We start from the raw sequence: 22,574 nt of genomic DNA on the forward strand, positions 1-22,574 counted from the left end.
AACTGCCATGTGATTGGTTGATTAGATAATTGCATTAATGAGAAATTGAACAGGTGTTCCTAATAATCCTTTAGGTGAGTGTATATCTAGAATATATAGGATTAAAAGGGTTAATTTCTTCTTCTCAGCAAGAATCAAGGAAGTCACCCTCTCGGGACATTCCATCGGGTAATAAAATTCATCAGTCTTGTAACAGAACACTCCGTTCTGCCAGTGTTGACTTCAGTTGTGGGGGAAGGCAATCCGTGTGTGTGTGTGTGTGTGAGTTTTTGTTTTAACTCACGTTTGCACTGAAAGTGTCAGTGAACGCCATTAGGAACAGACTTCCTGTGGACTCGCTGGTGAGTTACTAAAGGCGAGTCAAAGGTTAAAATATTTTCCCCAAACTTAGAATGGTTATGTCATGTGAGCCTGTCCAGATACCCTACAGTCCCCCCTTTCATCGGATGAAGTCCCTGTGTGGACATCATCGGACGACAACCATCGTAATGGACGGATGGCAGGTGAATCATGATGGTCGTGTAGCAGGTGGTCATTAGGGCTGAGGACTCAGCTTGATGAGGTTCAAAGCGGTCTCTGGCGTGGTACCCTCTTTCTGGGTTTTTCGTCGGGAACCTCCAGACACGGCTTTCGTGAGCTTGGCTGTAGATGTTCGCATCTCGTTGAGCCTCCTGTACAGGATGAAGGCCAAGCCCAGTGTCAGGTTGTAGTTGATTACCGTAGAGATACACGGCGCAATGTCAGCTGCAGTCCAGGGTTGGACAACAGGTGAGGTGGTCAAGATGGGCAGTCGAGACAAAGCTTGGAGGGCTGTGTCGGTAGGAGCAATGTCAAATAGCTGGGACCCCCTTTTCGCAATCCACAATTCCAGTTCTGGAGTTAGGGTGAAAGTGTGGTTCTTGAAGAAGGATGGGATTTCCAGTTCTGATTTGTACTCTTCGCTTGGAAGATGGTACAATGCCAGATCATCCAGGTGGAGGATGGCACCTTTCGGTACTTGAATCCACATGCTCTGGTTGAGCAAGGTGACACGGGTGGCAGTGTCATGTTGGTCGTAGGTGAGTGTAGCTGTGCGCACAGGAGTGTTAGCGAGCCACCTGTCGCCTAAAATCTCTGCTTGTGTCTCGGTGACTTGAGTGCGAGGTTTGGCCTCAGCAGGGCAGCGTGTGTCGCTGGCCCTGGGTTGCAACCCGCAGATTACATCAGTGTTGTCTCTGAGGAAGGGTTTGCTAGGGCAGAGATAGTAAATGTCTTTGGTCAAGGTGCATATGTGCAGGTTCGGGGCCAGGTGCATTTGTAGAGAGTCAGTTGGCATGGTGATGGCGGAAGCCAGCACGGTTTTCACAAGGCTTAAGGGTATCAGGTACGGTGGAATTCTACCCATGGCTAGGCTGTCAAGGGAGGAGCTCACCTCCCGCAGCATGTCTGTCATCAGGGCTGTGACCAGCTGAGTTTGAACAAAGTCATTCTGGAAAACAGTAAACAGCTGTTTCATGGAGTTCACTGTCTGATTCAGCAGAACGCTGTGGGTGTTGAGAATTACCACAGTTCCCTTCACTGTCTTGCCAGTGGTCTGGAGGGAGGCACTCTGTGTTGTGAGTTGCTCTTTTAGCAGTGGGATCTCAGTGTGAATTTCAGTCACATGCCGTCTCACGGTGGCTAGGTTCACTGCGTTGACACTGGACATGTCAATGTTGAACAGAGTTCCGATGGCAGCGGCGGCTCCGAGTCCACCTAATTCCGCTTGTGTGACAGTCATTTTCTCAAGTTGGTTGAGCATGTGCTCGACATCGGCCTCAGCGTGGCCGATTGTGAATACACTTTCTGTGGCCCATACACTTTCTGGATGTGTGTCCTGCAGTTGGTGATCAGGAGTCTCGGTTGTTCGATGCCTGATGCCGGACCTGGTGAGATGATGTCCGATTGCGGCTGTCCTTTGGTTGGCTGGAGGCACAGGATGACGAACCACAGCAGCATCCTGGAAAAGACAAAGGGGAGAGGGAGAGAGAAAGGCAGGAAAGATCTCAGCGAGTGTCGTCCTTGGTTGGCTAGGACAGTCTTTTCGCTTCGAGGACGCCGGCATGCCACTTGCTTCGGTGTTCTGATGCTGCGGTGTGCAGCACATGTTGCGTCATGGGCATACACTGGCATGACCCCCCTTTTGCACTGTGGCACCACAAGCTTTGGCGCAGTGATGTCACCAGGTGCATAACACGTAATGTTGTCCCGTGCACGCAGCATGTGCTTGGTGAACTGCAGTTGTCTGGGGCACCGGTTATCGGTTGGTTCAGACGGCGTGTGTGGGTGGTTGTAGGGGTATGAGAGGTGGTTTCTCATAGTGTTCATAGGCTTCTCATAGTCTTTGGTAAGCTGTAAGGTGCAGGGTAGCAAATTCAAACCTCCATTTGGTGCTGAGGCTGTGTCTGCATGGCTGGCTGTGGGAGTTCCCGTGAACTCTGTGACCTGACAGTCTGGTTCTGCGGGAGTTCTCGTGACCTCCGTGACCTGCCAGTCTGGCTCTGGTGACCTGTGTGACTGGAGGGGGAGGGGTTCTTGCACTTGAGCCCAGACCTTCAGTTGTTTGAAGTCTAGAAAAAGCTCAAAGCGATCTAGCAGATCTTGGCCAATCAGAAGTGGGTAAGTGTTCATTTGTGAGATGTACACCGGGTGGATCAGACACATTGGACCAATTGTCAGGTGAATGAGAGCTACCTTTTCGAGCCGGATGTCGTTCTGGCTGTACGACTGCACATTCAGCTCACATGTTTGAGATGTAAGAGTTCGATCTTGGCTCTTAGCTTTAGCACTGAGTCTTTCAAAGAGTTGAGCTGACATTAACGTGATGTCTGAGCCGGTGTCTAGCAGAGCTCAAATCATTGTCCACAGTGATGGCTAGGTAGAGTTTTCGGGCCACCCCCTTTTTGATCAGGTTTCCCAGAAGTCTTGGCGTCGGGGCTGGTGTGGTGATCGATGGGCGGTTAGGGCCGGTCTCGTTTGGGTCGCTGCGGAGGCAGGTAGCCAAAACAGCATTTCTTGGTCTTTTGGGACTTTGGTCCCAGTTGTGGGACACTGTGCTGTCATGCTCAGGCTGTGCAGCTGTCAGCTGTGGCGGCTGGGTGATGCTGTCACTTTGTGATGTGACAGTTAGCTCTGTGGTCTGATGCGGACGAGCAATGTTCTGGGTGCCTGTTTCAGGTCTTACGCTTAGACATGGGACGTCTGGCTCGTCCCTCTTGTTTCTCTTGTGAGATCTCATGTGCAGAAGCTCTTTCAGCACCTTCAGGATCTCTGCCGTCTCTGACGTGGCTGCACTGGTTTTATCTGATGTTTGCTCAGACTTGTGCTTACCAGTGGCATGTTGAGAGGGGTACCGCTCCGGGCTGTCTGGGCTTGAGTCTCTCGGTGATGGGGGTTGGCTATTTCTGGGTCGCCGGCTGGCTTCCCAGAATCTTTCAGAGTGCTCGCTCTGGTGCCTTGGACGAGCACCATCACGGTTGTGCTGCCCTCTGCTGGCCTGGAACGCTCTTGACTCTCTGTAAAAAGGGCTGTGGTGTTGTGGGGCGCCCTCTAGAGGCAGCTCTGAGTAGTGTTCAGAGACAGAGTAGATTGTGGGGTTTTTCAAAGTCTTTTCGGACACAGTCTTTTGCTTGGTGTAAGCTTTGTGGGCTAAGTCCCGTAGCTGTTGGGTATTCATGCTACGCGGGCAGGCCAGGACACCTAAGTGATGACTAACTGTGAGAGGCAGATTTCGAAGGAACAGAGTTCTGAAATTGACATCTTCTTCCATACCTGGCTGATTCCATGCTCCGAAGTAGGCTTGTCGGAGTCGGCCGTAGTAGGTCTGTGGGGTTTCAAGTCGGGCCTGCTTGAGGTCCATGGCGGTGATGAGCCCTTGCTCTGATTCTGGATCAGAGAATTCTCGGATGAAGGCTTGTTGTAGCTGCTGGTAGTCTGTTTTGACAGTCTCTGGTTGACGGTCTAGGAAGCTGCGCACATCACGACTGGACGTAATTCTTAGCAGGTACAATCTGTCCCACACGGTCGCGTTGGTAACAGTTTGTAAGTGAAAGTCAATGTCTTGCAGGTAGGCGTGCACGTCGTGGCCTCCTGCAGGGTTCGGAGTGAACGTAGGGATGTTTCTGGCCAGCTTGTCAAGTTCTTTGGGAGCCATGCCGTGCTTAGTGGCAGGGGTTCTTTGGAAAGGCTCTCCCCCCCTCGCTGCTGACGGGGGTTCTTGTGGGCTGGCTGGTGGTGTCTTGAACAGTGGGCTTTTGCCCCCCTTTTCAGCTCTTTCAGCTCTTCAGCTGGTTTAGATCGTACTTATCTGACCGTTATCATTTTGTCTCTTTACACGGGGGAAAATCAAAGTTAACGTCAGTAGACTACGGAGTACCGCAAGGATCGGTGCTAGGCCCTCTGCTATTCTCAATATATATGCTGCCACTTGGTAATATTATAAGAAAACATGGAATTAATTTCCACTGTTATGCTGACGACACTCAATTATATATTTCATCACGACCAGATGAAAACATTACCTCATCTAAATTGACAGAATGTCTCAAAGATATAAAATGCTGGATGACGCGTAATTTCCTGCTATTAAATTCAGATAAAACGGAGGTATTACTTATTGGTCCAAAAAACTACACACAAAACCTCTTACAATACGACTTTAATATAGAAGGATGCCCTGTTACTTTTTCCACCACAGTAAAAGACCTGGGTGTTATACTAGACCGCAACTTGTCTTTCGAAAATCATATTTCATCTGTTACAAGAACAGCCTTTTTCCACCTTAGAAACATTGCTAAATTACGTAACATGCTATCTGTTTCTGATGCAGAAAAGTTAGTTCATGCATTCATGACCTCGAGACTAGATTATTGTAATGCTTTATTAGCTGGTTGTCCTGCATCCTCAATAAACAAGCTACAGTTAGTGCAAAATGCAGCCGCTAGAGTTCTTACTAGATCAAGAAAATATGATCATATAACACCGATTTTATCATCTCTGCACTGGTTACCTATTAAGTTCCGTATCAATTACAAAGTACTACTACTGACCTATAAAGCCCTTAATGGTTTAGCTCCTATGTACTTAACGGACCTTCTTTCGCCCTACAATCCACCGCGTTCTCTAAGATCACTAAATTCAAGGCTTCTGGTCATTCCTAGGATATCGAAGTCCACGAAAGGAGGGAGGGCATTCTCGCATTTAGCTCCAAAACTCTGGAATAGCCTTCCCGATACGGTCCGATGCTCTGACTCGCTGACACAGTTTAAAACTAGACTAAAGACGTGTCTCTTTAGTCAAGCATTCACATAATGCTTACCTTTTAGTCCTCTGCTATGCCATACGGAACCGTTTGCCACTGAAACTGCTTAACGCACCAGTGGGGCTCGACAGCCTTATAGACAAACGGGTCGGTCCGTATGGTTGCGGTTGGGTTGCGGAGAGTTTGGGTTACGGAGAGTTGTGAGATTATGGTTTTCTAACACCTACTCCCGTGTAATGGAAATCATTATGAACATCAGCTATGCTAATTATTTCCCATCTGCCTTTCTGCTGTTATCTCGGGACGCTTGTCCCGAGAAAAATGGCGTTCGTAGGCTCCAGTTTGGTATCCTGCCTCTCACGGGGATTTCGGATGCCTCAACGCCTGTGATGAGAAGACCAACGCCTGTGAAGAGACGACTCAACGCCTGCGAAGAGACGACTCAACGCCGGCGATATGTTATCCCCTAAATATTACATGATTAACTAAATGTATTTTTTCCAGGTACTCTCTGATATGGACTTACTGTAAAGCTTCTTTAAAACCCTATGATTGTTAGCCAGAGGAGAACTGGCCCCTGACTAGCCTGGGTTCTCCCAAGGTTTTTTTCTCCATCCAATCTGATGGAGTTTTGGTTCCTTGCCACTGTCGCCTTGCTTTTGGCTTGCTTAGTTGGGGATATTTAATATTCAACAATATTATTGAACTGTGTTGTACTACTTTCATGTTATCACTGTGAAGCTGCTTTGATGCAATCTGTATTGTGAAAAGCGCTATATAAATAAATGTGACTTGACTTGACTTGACTCTGGGTTCTTGGCTGAAAGGTGCGGACCGGCTGGTCAGGGGAAACTTTGTGGTGTGCGTTTCCCCTTCCCGGTCACTCTGCAGTCTATACGAGTGTTTCAGCTCTCTGTGAACAATGTCAAGTTCGTCTTTGAGATTGTGTCTCTGCTGAGCAAGCTTGTGGATTTTAGCTTGGGCCGCTTGCAAGTGTTTTTCGCAGGCCTTGGCTTTAGCGTCTCTGTCTTTTAGTTCAGTCTCTGCTCTTGCAAGGAGAGCTTCACCTTTTCGGAGTTTCTCGTTGAGTTCCTCTCTGGTTTCTTTCTCTGACTGCTCTCTTCGGTCTGTGTCTAGACGAAGATCAGCCAGGGCAGTTTTAAGTCTTTCCACTTCCTTTTGTAGCTCTGGGTCTGTTTCATCCTCTTCCTCGGTCTAGTCCTCGGTCTCGAGGAGTAGCAGATCTAGACGACTCTGGGTTTGGGCCTAGTTCCTCCGGGCCTCCTCAGCTTGAAGCTTTAGCATCGCTGCTTCCTGCTCCAGGCCAATGCTGCTCCTTTCGCTGATCCGTGCCTGGGCGACAAGGGTGTGAGCAAGGTTTCCAACGATTTTGGCCCAGTCGTTGTATTTGTGTCTCTGGGTCAGATCGTAGGCCATCAGCTTGTCGAAGTCGGCGTCCAGCTGCTCTTGGCTCGGGGGCTCTGAGTCATCGGCGTCCTTGGGCAGGAAGGTGGTCATCACGGCTCTCAGGCATGTCTCGAGGTTGTCCCAGTGGACTGCGAGACTGGAAGACCGGAACATACTGGCTCACTGTGGGCGAGAGGAACACAGCACACACAAAGAGACCAATGCAATAATACCAATACGGCTATGCCGTCTATGAGAATTTCGGCTAACTGATGCAGACAGTTGATGGGGACAATTTGCGTGGTTGTCAATCTGTTATTTAGCTTTCCTTGGTGTCTCTCATAGGTTCTGTCTCTAGGTGAGCTGAAAGGAGCAGATCACAACAGAACAGAAAAATAGCAAGATGAAAAAGATTGAAGTAAGATGAAACAATAAAATTGAATAGGTCTGTAATGAAATGGAGTAAATAATAACACAGGAAGTGTTACAGGGGATAAGGAGGCCTGAGCCTGCTATGTGTGGCTTGGAGAGAAGGGGATGGGCCAAACACTTAAATGACCGGGGGAATATCTGATATTCTGTGGCCTATACTAAGTGGATGGGTTATTACCTTAACTTAGCTTGCCTGGGGTGACTTGAGGTCACTCTGGAAGGAGCCAGCGTCGTGGTCAATCTTTCCGTCGTCCCCAAACACTCAACCGCAGTGTCCCCGGACCCTTCTGTTCATCTGTACCAAGGTGCGCCCTCTCAAACAACTTGACTTTAAACACAACCGGCAATACCAAGGTGTCAACCGCCAGACGGCACAGCAAAGCGGATTTTCCCCAGAACCCTCAAAAAGAGTGGCCCCTCTTCAGGCCCCGGTTTGGGTAATTATTCCAAAATTGCCTTATGTGTCGACTAGCGTGGTTGACTTTCCTTTGGAGTGCCAAATTGCTGAGTCGTGTTGCGTGCCGCACCAATGGAAAGAGACAGAAAAAGTCAGAGACTCACGCACGGCAAGCGCTGGTAACGCCGGCCAAATGATCCTGCTCGCTGGAAACCAACCAGGGATGACTGTCAAATCACCACAGCGCAAGAGAGAGTCCTTCCTATAAGCACAAAACAGGATGAAGAGCAAGTGAAACTTAAAGTGAATTAAGGCTTTCTTTGTATAAACCAAATTGAGTACTTATGTATGTAGAAAATAAAAAGCAAAGGCTTTACTAAATAATGGTAAAAACAAAAGGGAATTATGACAATGATGTTAATTATCAGAATAACCTAACCCCAAAAGAAGAGGTATCAATAAGTAAAGCAGGATGACACAGGAGGAGGCAAGCTGTAGTAGTGGGTTTGTGCCACAAGGGGGCGTACTTCCTCTCAGTGGTCAACCTGGTTAAAAAGACAACTTAATTTAAATTGCAATTCAAACTGGTTTAAACTCAATTTAAATAAGCGTATAAAGAGATGTAAGTAACATCTAAGATAGTAAGGATACAGTCGTGATAAAGTATCAATACGAAGAATAAAACAAAAATTGAAATGAGAAACTTAATTCAAATTTAAATTCGAAATTTGTTTGTTTCAAACCAAATTTGAATAAGTGTAAGCAAAATTAAAGATCAGAATTATATCTGATGATAATCACGATTACTGTAAGGTATCGGTGATAAATAAAATAAAGCCAACGAAAAACTGGAAATCTACCACTTCAAAACAGAATGAAAGGAGGAAAAAAGTGATAAACCGACTTAGCAGGGGATGCCACAAGGGGGCGCGTTCCCTCTAAGTGGATATCAGTGACTGAGCTGAGACTTAACTTTAAATTTAAATTCAAATCTTGTTTGAATCAAATTCAAAATAAGTGTAAACAGTCAGAGGCAGGAGAATCTAACATCCAATCATATCAGCACAAGCAAGGCTGTCAATGCACATATGTATTGAAGTTAGACCACACCATTTCAATAAAACACAGGGAAAAATGAAATTGGCAGGAATAGAGAATTTTGAGAAAAGAATGACCTATCTGCTAGTGTCCACACGATGGGGCTATTGCACTCATGCAGGATGAAGTCAGGGGGCGGTGCGTAATTCGGGAACTGTCAAGCACTTAAAGGTTGCCCTCTAGTGTTTGTCAGCGGAATAACAACCAGCCTGCTTCAAATGTGATTCAAATCTAAGGGCACGCCCCGTTACTGCATAGATCACAAACATAAAATTTAAATCTCGGCGTATTTTTTTTTTTCGGTGCTATATTTCACAACAACGTGTGGCAGGATTTTTTCGCTGCACTACGAGTAAATGTGGACAACAGGAATGTACGTCTGCTGTTCGACTCCCATACACATCAAAAATATCACTGTTTTTCTTTTTAATGTATTAGGTTTAAAATTAGTTAGCTAAGCCAATTATCAACCAGGAGCTATCGTTATTCTAACGATTATAATATCAGGCCTTAATTTTACTACTGAAAAGACGAGTCTCGCTCGAATCAGAATTACGTCTCGCGCTGGGGAGAAGAGCTTTGTTCTCAACAGGCGGGTTTGAACTGCAGTTTACTTTAGCAATCAACAGTGGCAAAAATGTTGGACATTTTTAGAAACTGTTAAATGCTGATTGAACCTCGGCTCTGTGCCTTAAAGTCAGTGTAATCAGTGAGTTAGCGCTGCGCGCTTTGGCTCACGATTCGAAACGCGCATACAATATTAAATAACAATATACACATAGATTGAAACTGAATTGCTCATAAACAAGTTTAAAATGTGCTCGCATAATTTTCCACCACTGTAAAGAATCTTGGGATTTAGCTCTATTACAGGGAATATAGTTTTAATAACCATGAAACATGATCGGGAATCACCTACAAATTATAAACCCGTAAAGAGTTACCGACGGCCTGTTTGGACAGCCGAACACAAGAATTATGATCAGTTCTCCATCCAGGTCGGCGAAAATAGATCAATTGTACTATCAATACTCAATCATAAGAATTATTGTTATTATTATATCATTAATTAAATATTAATATATCAATTATGTCTATCATATATCAACTCTAAGGATACCCCTGATGGAATTAATTCAGTATCGGATGATCTGTTTGTCCAGCAAGCTGATCACGCGATCTTTATCAACTCGTACAGAATTATCCTACTTTATAGACTTTCAAAAGAAGCTATCCTCTGGCCACGAGGATTAACTTTCTTGTTCTATAAACAAAATACTATTTAAAGTATCTTTAATTTGTAAAGCCCGTAGCTTTTGATCGAAACATTAAAGGGACTTGGATATGAGCAAGAGACAGAATCAATAAAATGAATATAATGATTTAATAAAGGAGTACACTACGTATACGGTTACTAACGTTACAGGAATAAAATGTATATACAGACAATAACACAACGACAATGAACAAAACACTAAAAGGATCTGAGAGTGAAAGAAACAAGGAGAGAGTGAATGAGATAGAGAGAGAGTCTGGAAGGATCAGTGGCAAATTACAGACTTTAAAACCTTTGAGAGACAACACGGAAAAACACCATCTTAATGCTCTGAGAGCTCGAAAAAACGAGTAATACTTGCATTTGGTTCTTTGCGGTGCTGAGTCGAGAGAGCGCGTGTGTGTGGCGTTGGAGCGTCACGTGGTTTGCGGGTGTGTCCGTAGCGCGCAATTTCAAAGGCTTAAAGGTCCTTGGCGTAAGGTTACCAAAGAAATAATTCAGACTAAGTTAATTTCCTCGTCTGGGGAAATGAACAAAGGAAAAAACAAACTTAAACAAAACAAAAGAAAAGATCCCTGCGGGGATCACGGAGACAAAGTTACATCATAAGCGAAGGAGGTAAGAGGTATCTTGGGGTCTAGCGCCTCGCTAACAGACATCTGTAGAGCTGCAGGCTGGGCGACACCCAACACATTCGCGAGATTCTATAATCTCCGAGTAGAGCCAGTTTCCTCCTGTGTACTCCCTTCAACTAGCCGGTAACTAGGATCTGCTCAGGTGTCTTCGCTTGCTCACCATTCCACTACTCGGATTGGATACATGCGATATTCTCCTCAGGTGAGCTTCCCCGAGAAGCCCCGAGTTCCTCCAGCACCCGACAGCTTTCGTGTTGGCTAGGTGCCTCCATGTGCATGGTTCCCCTCTGGCGACCCCCATATGTGTATTTCCACTGTAAGCCTTGTAAGTCTTTCCCTTGGCAAGCCACCTTGCCACCCCTGGGGTTAAAAGATTCTACCCTACGGATTCTACCCTACGGGCTGGATACCCCAGTGTTCTCCATATGCAGCCCCCTCTCGCCTCATATGTGTATTCTGTAAGTCCTCCCTTCGGGCAGGCATTGAGTCGCTATTTCCACTGAGATATGCTTCCTAGTGTACCTTGGTATCCCTGTGTTAAGGACTACAGCAAACGGCTGGTAGGGACCACAAGAGCTTCTTCCTGGGTTGGTGACATCACAAACCCTAACTTTAAACTTAAAACTTACATAAATCCTGCCCCCGGAAACACGCAAAAAAGGGGGTGAGGCCATGTTGGGCTGCTTTAGAGAAGAGGAATAGTTGTTGTAGTGGAGTGTTGTTGCCATGCCGTTGAAACGCTGTTATTTTCACCCCGATTGCAGGTCCTCTGGTAACACTTTATAATAACTGCATACTATTAATCATTAGTAAACAGTTAATTCATAATTTATAAAGCATTAATAGACATTAATAAGCAGTCTATAAATACAGCTATAAATGCTTTATTCTTGATTTATAAGCATATCTATAATGTGTTTAATAATTGTATTTTCCTACTTTATTAATGGTCAATTTATCACTTCTAAATGAAGTATAGCATTATTTACAAACCAGTTATTTAGGAGTTGTCATTGATTCATAAGATCACTTAGACTATTCAAACTATTCATTTTCTTCTGTGTGGTCCTCTGACGTGAGTTCACGAGAGCGCCACAACGCATGCGCGAGAACTGAGAAGATGACGCTCACGATCATTTGATGGGAAAGTGTGAAAGGTAAGCCATTCATTTTGCGGCATTGGTAAGGCACTTTTACGTTTTCTCGTTGGTTTCTCACGATTCGGACATCCAGAAAATGCACACTTTAGAAACAATTTTAAACACTACATCGAGACCCATCTGCATCATCTTTTCAGTTCTTGAGCAGTTCACTTTCTGCGCTCCTTAAACGAAGGCGCGGACATGCTGTATCGCCAATGGACCTCCTCTGGACGGTCGAAACGATATGGTACATCTTCGGTCAAGCAGATGAGGATCTCTTCGTGACGGAAAAGAACTCACACTGCAGAACACTTTTCTCGAAGGAAATGGACACGCTGGCCCTGAAGTGGCCACGCCAGCGCCTTTATGCCTTCCCTCCCTCCCTTATGGCCCTGGTCAGAGGTCATCAGTGGGATTCACAAAGAACCATGTGCGGTCCTTCTGGTGGCACCAGTCAAGTCAAGTCAAGTCACCTTTATTTATATAGCGCTTTTTACAATACATATTGTATCAAAGCAGCTTCACAGTGATTTTTAAAAATTATATTTATTGTAGATTTTCAGGTTTTCAGACAAATAGACAATACAATCACAGGACAGGACCAAACACAAACACAAAAAAAAAACAAAAAAAAAACAACTCCTTCAGTTGGATTCAAATGTGCAGAAAACCACATCACCAGGCACAGGCAAGGAAGTTCAAAACATATTTTTTGCCTAGTGAGACATTATAAACCAGGTGAGATTGTACAACTTGGCCACATGAGATATACATAGGTATCTTTACATTGAAGTCAGAGGTCAACGGAAATAACAGTAAAGTCCTAATAATAAAACAATTAAAAAAATGAATTGAAAAACATATTAAATAGCTTCATCATTATTGATTTTTAACAAGTGATTGAAAAGAGGCCTCCGAGAGGCTTCAAATTTCTCTATATTTCCAGAAATACTACAGGTCCTTCTCAAAAAATTAGCATATTGTGATAAAGTTCATTATTTTCCATAATGTAATGATAAAAATTAAACTTTCATATATTTTAGATTCATTGCACACCAACTGAAATATTTCAGGTCTTTTGTTGTTTTAATACTGATGATTTTGGCATACAGCTCATGAAAACCCAAAATTCCTGTCTCAAAAAATTAGCATATCATGAAAAAGGTCCCTAAACGAGCTATTAACCTAATCATCTGAATCAACTAATTAACTCTAAACACCTGCAAAAGATTCCTGAGGCTTTTAAAAACTCCTAGCCTGTTTCATTACTCAAAACCGCAATCATGGGTAAGACTGCCGACCTGACTGCTGTCCAGAAGGCCATCATTGACACCCTCAAGCAAGAGGGTGAGACAGAAAGAAATTTCTGAACAAATAGGCTGTTCCCAGAGTGCTGTATCAAGGCACCTCAGTGGGAAGTCTGTGGGAAGGAAAAAGTGTGGCAAAAAACGCTGCACAACGAGAAGAGGTGACCGGACCCTGAGGAAGATTGTGGAGAAGGACCGATTCTAGACCTTGGGGGACCTGCGGAAGCAGTGGACTGAGTCTGGAGTAGAAACATCCAGAGCCACCGTGCACAGGCGTGTGCAGGAAATGGGCTACAGGTGCCGCATTCCCCAGGTCAAGCCACTTTTGAACCAGAAACAGCGGCAGAAGCGCCTGACCTGGGCTACAGAGAAGCAGCACTGGACTGTTGCTCAGTTTTGCATGTCATTCGGAAATCAAGGTGCCAGAGTCTGGAGGAAGACTGGGGAGAAGGAAATGCCAAAATGCCTGAAGTCCAGTGTCAAGTACCCACAGTCAGTGATGGTCTGGGGTGCCATGTCAGCTGCTGGTGTTGGTGCACTGTGTTTTATCAAGGGCAGGGTCAATGCAGCTAGCTATCAGGAGATTTTGGAGCACTTCATGCTTCCATCTGCTGAAAAGCTTTATGGAGATGAAGATTTCATTTTTCAGCACGACCTGGCACCTGCTCACAGTGCCAAAACCACTGGTAAATGGTTTACTGACCATGGTATTACTGTGCTCAATTGGCCTGCCAACTCTCCTGACCTGAACCCCATAGAGAATCTGTGGGATATTGTGAAGAGAAAGTTGATAGACGCAAGACCCAACACTCTGGATGAGCTTAAGGCCGCTATCGAAGCATCCTGGGCCTCCATAACACCTCAGCAGTGCCACAGGCTGATTGCCTCCATGCCACGCCGTATTGAAGCAGTCATTTCTGCAAAAGGATTCCCGACCAAGTATTGACTATTGAGTGCATAACTGAACATAATTATTTGAAGGTTGACTCTTTTTTTTGTATTAAAAACACTTCTTTTATTGGTCGGATGAAATATGCTAATTTTTTGAGACAGGAATTTTGGGTTTTCATGAGCTGTATGCCAAAATCATCAGTATTAAAACAATAAAAGACCTGAAATATTTCAGTTGGTGTGCAATGAATCTAAAATATATGAAAGTTTAATTTATATCATTACATTATGGAAAATAATGAACTTTATCACAATATGCTAATTTTTTGAGAAGGACCTGTATATATATATATTTTAAACAAAGTTATTGGCTTTGTCTGTAAAGTACCTAAGAGACTTTTCTTTATTTATGAACAACATAAACTAGTTAAAAAAAAACAAAGTTATGCTGTCTAAATGATAAAAACAACTAAGGAGAATCACAATGAATCTTATTTGAGCAAAATACAATGTTCAACTCCATTACTTTTTAATTAATTTCACCACAAATGTATTTAACATAACTTACAGTACACTCACTACATTCATGAATGTAAGTTTTACAGTACGATCTGTTACGGCCTGAGCCTTATGCTAATGTATGTGTCCTTCTATGACTGATCTGATTCTCTTCTCTTGTACTAGGCTCTGCCTCTGCGCACCTGCAGCCTGTTAGTAATGTTCTGGGCTGGAGATATAATGAGAGAGCGGAAGGACGGGAGGGACGCACCAGACGCACCAGACGAGTGTCAGTCACACACAAGGTCCCAGTCAGGGAGGAACGGAGATGGAACACTGGCGTCCCGTTCCCATAGCGGCGTGATCGTTCCGATCACTACTTCAGCTCCGTTAAGAGTTTGGCGTGCACTGGAGGAGAAGGGCGTGAGTGGATGAATGAGAGAGCCCTGTGCGCGTCATGATGTTTTCGCCAGCCGCTGCTAAGCTGTGCTTTGATGTCGTTTGTCTGAATGTTTTGTGAGTTTATGGTTGTTAAAGTCCCTGTAAAGTCAAAATTAAGTATGTGTTTTGAGTTTGTCACACCACAGAAAAATGTGTTATTAGCCACCTAGCCAAATTTGAATGATAAAAAAAGCCAGCAAGTACATAAAATAAGCTATCAAAATCTTGAAAAAATGAGCAGTAATCTCTGCTCTCAAACGCTGGGGGCGTGTCCACTGGCTGCGCTGAAACCACGCCCACTCGCGGGAAAGCTGCCGTCGGCCCGTCGTCGACTCGCCACACTCTATGAATCGTACATCCAAACTCTACAGCCGGAATGGATGCTCGCACGGTGGGCACGCACTGCCGAATGGCACCAGTTGTCCGCGCGATGGGAGGATGAAGGCTGAGGCGGGAGTCGGTTCGGCCCCATTCACCAGTAACAGCGGATTATCAGTGAATTCCAGTTGTCTCCGACGAAAGTTTATAAAACTATCCCGTGTAAAATGATTACTTACAGAGGTGGGTTTTGGCGGTGATCCTCAGCTCTCCATCAAGGTGGCTCTTCACAAAATTAATCCACTTCTTCTTGATGTAATCGTTTTTCGGAAATTTAAACAAGGACACCGATCTGTTTTGTACGTGATCCGGTGATCGCATCCAGGTAGTACGCATTTCCGTGACGAAGGCATAGCTAGTAGCTAGCAATCTGTAGGCTGTGTTACTAATAATAGTACTGACAGTAACTCGCGATTGAGCGGCACACTGATGTGTATGTGTGCTCTATAATATTGTTAGGAGCGGCCAGCCTCAGCGGCTTTAGTGCGTCATCAAGTAGGGGCGTGTCCAGGAGCTCAGGGGCTCCAGTGCGTCATCGAGCCCTGTTTTAGCCCCGCCCAGAAAATCCGGAAAATAGCAATGGTGAAAAACTGTTTAACGGTCTAACTCCACAATTCAGTACTTCACAGTTCACAGTCTTTGTAATATGTTTTAGCAATACATTTCTAACATTTATAATGTGTTTAGAATTTTTTTTTGAAATTGCCTTTACAGGGACTTTAATGTCTGTTAATCAGTATCTGTTGCCGTCTGACACGTGAGTTATGTAGTACTAATAAATTGTTAAACTGGTACATTTGGCATTGCGTGTCTTTATGTTACCTACCCCCTTCCCTAACGAGCACTTTAAAAACGGGGTTCGTAACATAAATGGGGGCTCGTCCGAGATTCCTTGTAAATGTTGTGTCCTGAGAGTACAGCTGGAAGTAATTAGTTGACTTGATTTGCTTCATGTGGATCAGGTTCGTCCTACGCATTTTCCCGGTTAGTTAGAGTGAGCCAACGGGACTGTGCTTAGCGCCAGTTCTGGCTACGGTTCACTGTTTGTTGTTTTTCTTTATTATTTTAGTTTGTTGTTTTTGGAGGTATTCCGGGGGAGAGTTAAACCTCTTAATCGGTACCCTCTGAAGACTAGCTAGAACGTAGTTAGTTTTCTGGTTAGGTAGGTAGGTCCGGGGTTGCATATGGATTTTTCCTTATTTACTCAGCTTTAAAACAATATATATAATGGCAACTTTTGATTTGAACAGATTTATATATCAACCTAGTGTTGAGGGATTAGAGGCATGTCGGAAAAACGATTTGTTTTTGATAGCTCAACACTATGAGATTTCAGTTTCTAAAACACAGCGTAAGGAGGAAATAAAAAGTTGTGTACTGGCCCATTTGACTGATAAAGGGGTATTTTCTTCTGTTTCTTTGCAAGTATCAGATCCAGTGACAAGTGCTGCAGGAAGTTCACCATCGCGAGTGCAGGCGGTCGGTGATCAGGCTACTCCAGGAGTTGTAGCTGGTGAGGTAGGACCACCTTTTTCAATTCCTAGATTTGAACCGATTTCGCTTTCTACTGAGGCATCACCTGATTTTCGTTCAGATTTGCGGTTAAAGATTCGACTAACTCGCTTACAATTGGAGACTCAAGATCGTGCTCAGGCAAGGCAGGATGATTTAAGAGATCGTGCTCAGGCAAGGCAGGATGATTTAAAACGTCAGATTGAAATGTATCGAATCGATGCTGATACAAAAGTGCGACTACGGGAGTTGGAGTTGCAGGCCATTCCAGACGTACGAACGACGGTCCAAACGACAATTAGTTTGAATGATAGTTCGGAGACAGCCCCTGGTCTGCCAAATTTGAGTGTTTCTGATCATTCTGTTTCGGCTGGTGCTGAATCCGAGTCTGTAGTTGTGTCGTCATCTACACATTTTGATGTGGCGAAAAATATTGCTATAGTTCCATCTTTTCGTGAAAGGGAAGTTGAGGCATATTTTCAAGCATTTGAACGAATTGCGAGTGTTTTAAAATGGCCAACTGAAGTATGGGCATTGATGTTACAGTGTAAACTAGTCGGTAAGGCGCAAGAAGTGTGTGCATCTCTTTCATTGGAAGAAAGTGTTCAGTATGATGCTGTGAAAATTGCGATTCTTCGAGCGTATGAACTAGTTCCGGAGCATTATAGACAGCGGTTTCGTACTACGAAAAAACCTGTGTCTCAAACCTATATCGAGTTTGCTCGTGAGAAAGGCATATTGTTTGATCGATGGATTAAAGCGTGCAAAGTCACGGATTATAATTCTTTGCGTGAACTGATGTTAATTGAAGAGTTTAAGAACTGTGTGCCAGAGCGTACTGCTTTGTACTTAAACGAACAAAAAGTTAGTGCAGTTCAGCAGGCTGCAGTGTTAGCCGACGAGTATGCTTTAATGCACAAAACCGTGTTTTTCAAACCTTCAAGTGATTCGGCAGGTCCAGTACAAAAAGAGAATGAAAATAAGTCTGTCTCTGAGTTCAAAAACAATTGGGTTCCTTCGAGTTCAAAAACTCGCCGAGAATGTAGTTATTGTCATAAAATGGGACATATTATGACTGAGTGTCGTACTCTTAAACGAAAGCAAGAGCGACACGAGTCTTCATTTCAGCCTCGAGGATCTGTTTTGGTCAAAACTTTATCTTCACCAGTCTCTCTTTCTCTTACAGCGTCTGATGTCTGTTTTCAACCTTTCGTGTTCGACGGATTTGTGTCTATGAATGAGGGTGACGAAAATCGAAAACCAGTTCGGATTTTGCGTGACACCGGAGGATCTCAATCCTTTATTTTATCAGACACTTTAGGTTTTTGCAGAGATTCTGCGTGTAACACCAGCACAATTGTGCAAGGCATTGAGATGGGGTTTGTAACCGTTCCTCTTCATCACGTGTGGGTTACGTCTGATTTGGCATCGGGGTGTTTTGAAGTAGCAGTTCGTCCTTCTCTACCAGTGAAAGGCATTGATTTTATAATGGGTAACGACATTGCTGGTGGTAAGGTAATGCCGGTCGTGCAGGTGACTGATGACCCACAGACTGATTTGCACTCTGATGTACTGAATAAAAGTTTTCCAGATTTGTTTTCAGCTAGTGCTGTTACTACACGAGCACAAGTAAAACGTGATATTCAAGAAAGTAACCTCAGTGATTCTGTTTTCTCCAAAATCTTGGGAGACAATAGTTTTCCGGAGTCTTTGAATGCGGCTGAAATGACAGCGAGTTCTCCTGTGTGTTTTGATCTTTTGGCAGATGTATCTATTTCGCGAGAGACTTTATTTATGAACAACATAAACTAGTTAAAAAAAAAACAAAGTTATGCTGTCTAAATGATAAAAACAACTAAGGAGAATCACAATGAATCTTATTTGAGCAAAATACAATGTTCAACTCCATTACTTTTTAATTAATTTCACCACAAATGTATTTAACATAACTTACAGTACACTCACTACATTCATTAATGTAAGTTTTACAGTACGATCTGATACTGAGGATCAACATTTATTTTGCAATGGATGCAACAATCAACTACATTACTTACATAAGTCTTTCTGCTCTATTTGAAGACATCTTTCAAACCTTAATTTGTTTAAAGGCGAATTAAGACTTATACATATCATTTTAAGACTCGCTGAAGTCATTTTAATAATATGAGATCATAAAACATAAAATTTTTTGTAAAATCTAAAACATTTCTGATGCGCTCTATGGAATCTCTTACAATTAAAAGCCGTTAACACAAAAGAACAATTGTTAAAACAGCATAAATAATGCTTATTGACTTACTGCCATCGAATCCATCGCCGGAAGTGATTGTAATGAACTGCGCGTGCGCAAATGCGTATAATTTGCGCGTGCGCACATGCGTCTACTTTGCGCATGCGTGGTAACACATACGTGACGTACATACGCGACGTGTATACGTGACGTCACCGCGCTACAGTCTGCACCGAGGGGTATCTCGTTTTTTTGGCAATCATCAAACCGTACTGTATAGGCAATCGGGTAGCATTATTAAGGTGCAGCAAAGAGGCCGACCAGCCAAGAATGGCAGTCGCAGGATCCAAGGGAAGCTCACAAGCATAAGCTTCAGAAAGAAACTGAAAAACTTCTGACCAGAATTCACTCAGTTTTGGGCATGCCCAGAAAAGATGACCAAGAGAGCCCTCCGCAGACTCACACTTATTGCAGAGAGGGGAGATAGTAGGATAGAAATAATTAAGTTTAACCCTTGAGTAATGTAATCTGTGCAACACTTTATACTGATATATTGGTGCCTGGCATTAATAGAACAGGTGTATATATTTTTAAGACATTTTTCCCAGTCCTCCTCAGAGAGCTGAACATCTAGTTCCTCTTCCCAAACGTTTTTCAGATGAATAGTGGAAAAATCAAACTGACTTGTGAAGAAGTCAACAAATTTTGTAACTAACTTTTGAGTGTTGGGAGCGCTAGTAAGCAATTTATGTAATTCACTGTCGGCTGATAATATTTCAAAATTTGGCACAGTGGAACGAACATAATTTCTAATTTGTAGATATCTAAAGAAATGTGAAGCAGGAAGGTCATATTTCTCTGTTAGTTGAGTGAATGTAGCAAATTTTTTGTCAATATTTAAATCTCTCAGCATCCTCTACCCCAGATACGGCTCTGACAAGGATTGCAAACACTGGTCTCCTACCACCGCCTATACATCTTGAGAACAGATTTGAAGTATTAATGAATTAGGAATCCCTGAATGTGATGAATGTGATCGAACATAGACTGAATAAGCCAGTAGCTAACACTGCTAACTGGCGCTCAAGGTCGAGCAGACAGCGGCACTCAGCTCAGAGCGCAGCCGAGCCCAGGACTCTGATAGTGGGTGACTCCATAATCAGAAACATTATTAGCAGGGACACAACTACATGCTGCCTTCCACAAGCAGAAACTTCTGATGTAAATAGGGAACTTCAGAACATTCTGATGAAACATAAGACTGCAAATCGACTCATCATTCATGTGGGGAAGAATGATATTCATAAAGAGCAGTCAGAACTCCTTAAGAAGGATTTCAATGAACTTTTTGAAACACTGAAAAGACTGAAAGTTCAGACATTCATCAGTGGACCACTCCCAGCAAGAGGAACAAACAGGTTTTCACGGTTGCTTGGGCTCAACACATGGCTGCAAAAAACCTGCAATATAAAAGGAGTGAACTTCATTGACAACTTCAATCTTTTCTGGAGTCAGAGGCAACTGTTTCAACAGGATGGGCTCCACCCAAACAAACTTGGTTCAAGAGTGCTAAAGGACAATATCTACTTCTCCCTCCATCATCCTTCTGCAGTGTGTGCCAATCCACTCAACCTGAATGGCACACACACACCTGGACACAGTATGAATGACCACAGGACTTCACTTCAGCACCTGAATGGACATGCGGTTGACACATCACACAAGGACAATGATAACACCACTCAGCCACAGCAACCTCTGCTCACGGACACAATCTCAGCTGAGCCCTGCCCACAGAGCTCACCACAGACAGACTGTGACATACTAGAACTGCTAGAAGATTCAGCACCCAAGGACGACTTTCTGGAAAACAGCCAGGAAATCCAGGACAGCATACTACAGCCTCCGATAACACCAGAGCAACAGCCCCTCTCACCAGACACGTTATCCCTCTCTCCAGCAACTCCACTTCTGTGCTTCTCAGAGAAAATGGAACAACTGGTGTATGCTGGAACCAAACTATCCCACTCTTTTGCTGCAAGCCCCCAGATGTCAACCAAAAAACGGCAGGCCCCACAACCACCAAAGCCTGCGGGCCCAGCTCGCCCTCCCCCTCCTCCTGTGAGAGCTCTTCGGCCTCTGCCACAGCACCAGGGCCCACACCCTCCAGCGGCTCGAGGTGAACCAAAAACAACAGATACCAGCTCTCAGTGATACGTGTCGGGTCCCCGCTATGATAACAGTAACTTTCTTAAATGTTTACAAAACAAGCGGGAACCCAGTGTACCTGAATCTTTCTCTATTGCTGTTCAATTACATGATCTAAGGCCTTCAAAAGCCGTACAGCAAACCCATCTAATCTGGTGCCTATTACACGCCAAACTAAGATCGCTGTGGGGACAAAAAGTAAGACTGTTAAGTTAGCACTTTTAAACATCCGCTCACTTAAAAATAAATCACTTCTAGTCAACGACTTAATAACCACATATAACCTGGACTTTATGTTTCTAAATGAAACTTGGCTAGAAGACAGCAGCAGTGCAACAGTCCTCAATGAATCATCCCCTCCTAACTTAATTTTATGAGTGTTTGCAGAGCGGGTAAGAGAGGCGGGGGGCTTAGCTGCTCTTTTTAAAGATGTCTATCAATGTAAGCAAATATCATTTGGGAATTACCCGTCTTTCGAATATCTGGGTATTGTGTTAAAAGGTGCTCCAGAAACCAATATGGCAAAAGAAATCAAAACTGTTTTCAAAACTTTTGATCTGACTCAGCATGTACATGGACCCACACATAATCGTGGACACACTCTAGATTTACTTATCAGTAAGGGTCTAAACATCTCATCGATTGTTATTAAGGATGTAGCACTGTCTGATCATTTCTGTATTTTCTTTGATATATTGATCTCTCCTGCCATTGAAGCTAGATCTGTGTCTGTCAAGAAGAGATGCTTAAATGAGAACATTAGTGTGCTATTTATGAAGGCTATATCTTTAAAACCAAGCATATCTGCTGACTCTGTTGATTTTCTCCTTGAATCTTTTAACTCAAAAATTAAAAGTGTAATTGATGATATTGCTCCTGTGAAAGTCAGGAAAAATAGTGGTAGACAAAAAGCACCTTGGAGAAACTCAACAGCTGTGCAAAACATTAAAAGACAATGCAGAAGAGCAGAGCGCATGTGGCGGAAGACAAAACGGTAACACTTTATAATAACTGCACGCTATTAATCATTAAGTAAGCATGAGTAAACAGTTAATTCATCATTTATAAAGCATTATTAGACATTTAATAAGCAGTTTGTAAATACAGCTATAAATACTCTTTTCGGTAACACTTTATAATAACTGCACGCTATTAATCATTAAGTAAGCATGAGTAAACAGTTAATTCATCATTTATAAAGCATTAATAGACATTTAATAAGCAGTTTGTAAATACAGCTATAAATACTTTTTTCTTGATTTATAAGCATATCTATAATGTGTTTAATAATTGTATTTTCATACTTTGTTAATGATTAATTAATAATTTCTAAATTAAGTATAGCATTATTTACAAACCAGTTATTTAAGAGTTGCCAGTGGTTCATAAGATCACTTAGAAAGTGTAAGTAAATGGAGTAAATTCAGGTAGTTATAAAGCA

This window comes from Rhinichthys klamathensis, unplaced genomic scaffold, assembly GCF_029890125.1.
Source record: "Rhinichthys klamathensis goyatoka isolate OS25496 unplaced genomic scaffold, OSU_Roscu_1.1 h1tg000445l_1, whole genome shotgun sequence".
In the NCBI taxonomy this organism is placed as follows: Eukaryota; Metazoa; Chordata; class Actinopteri; order Cypriniformes; family Leuciscidae; genus Rhinichthys; species Rhinichthys klamathensis.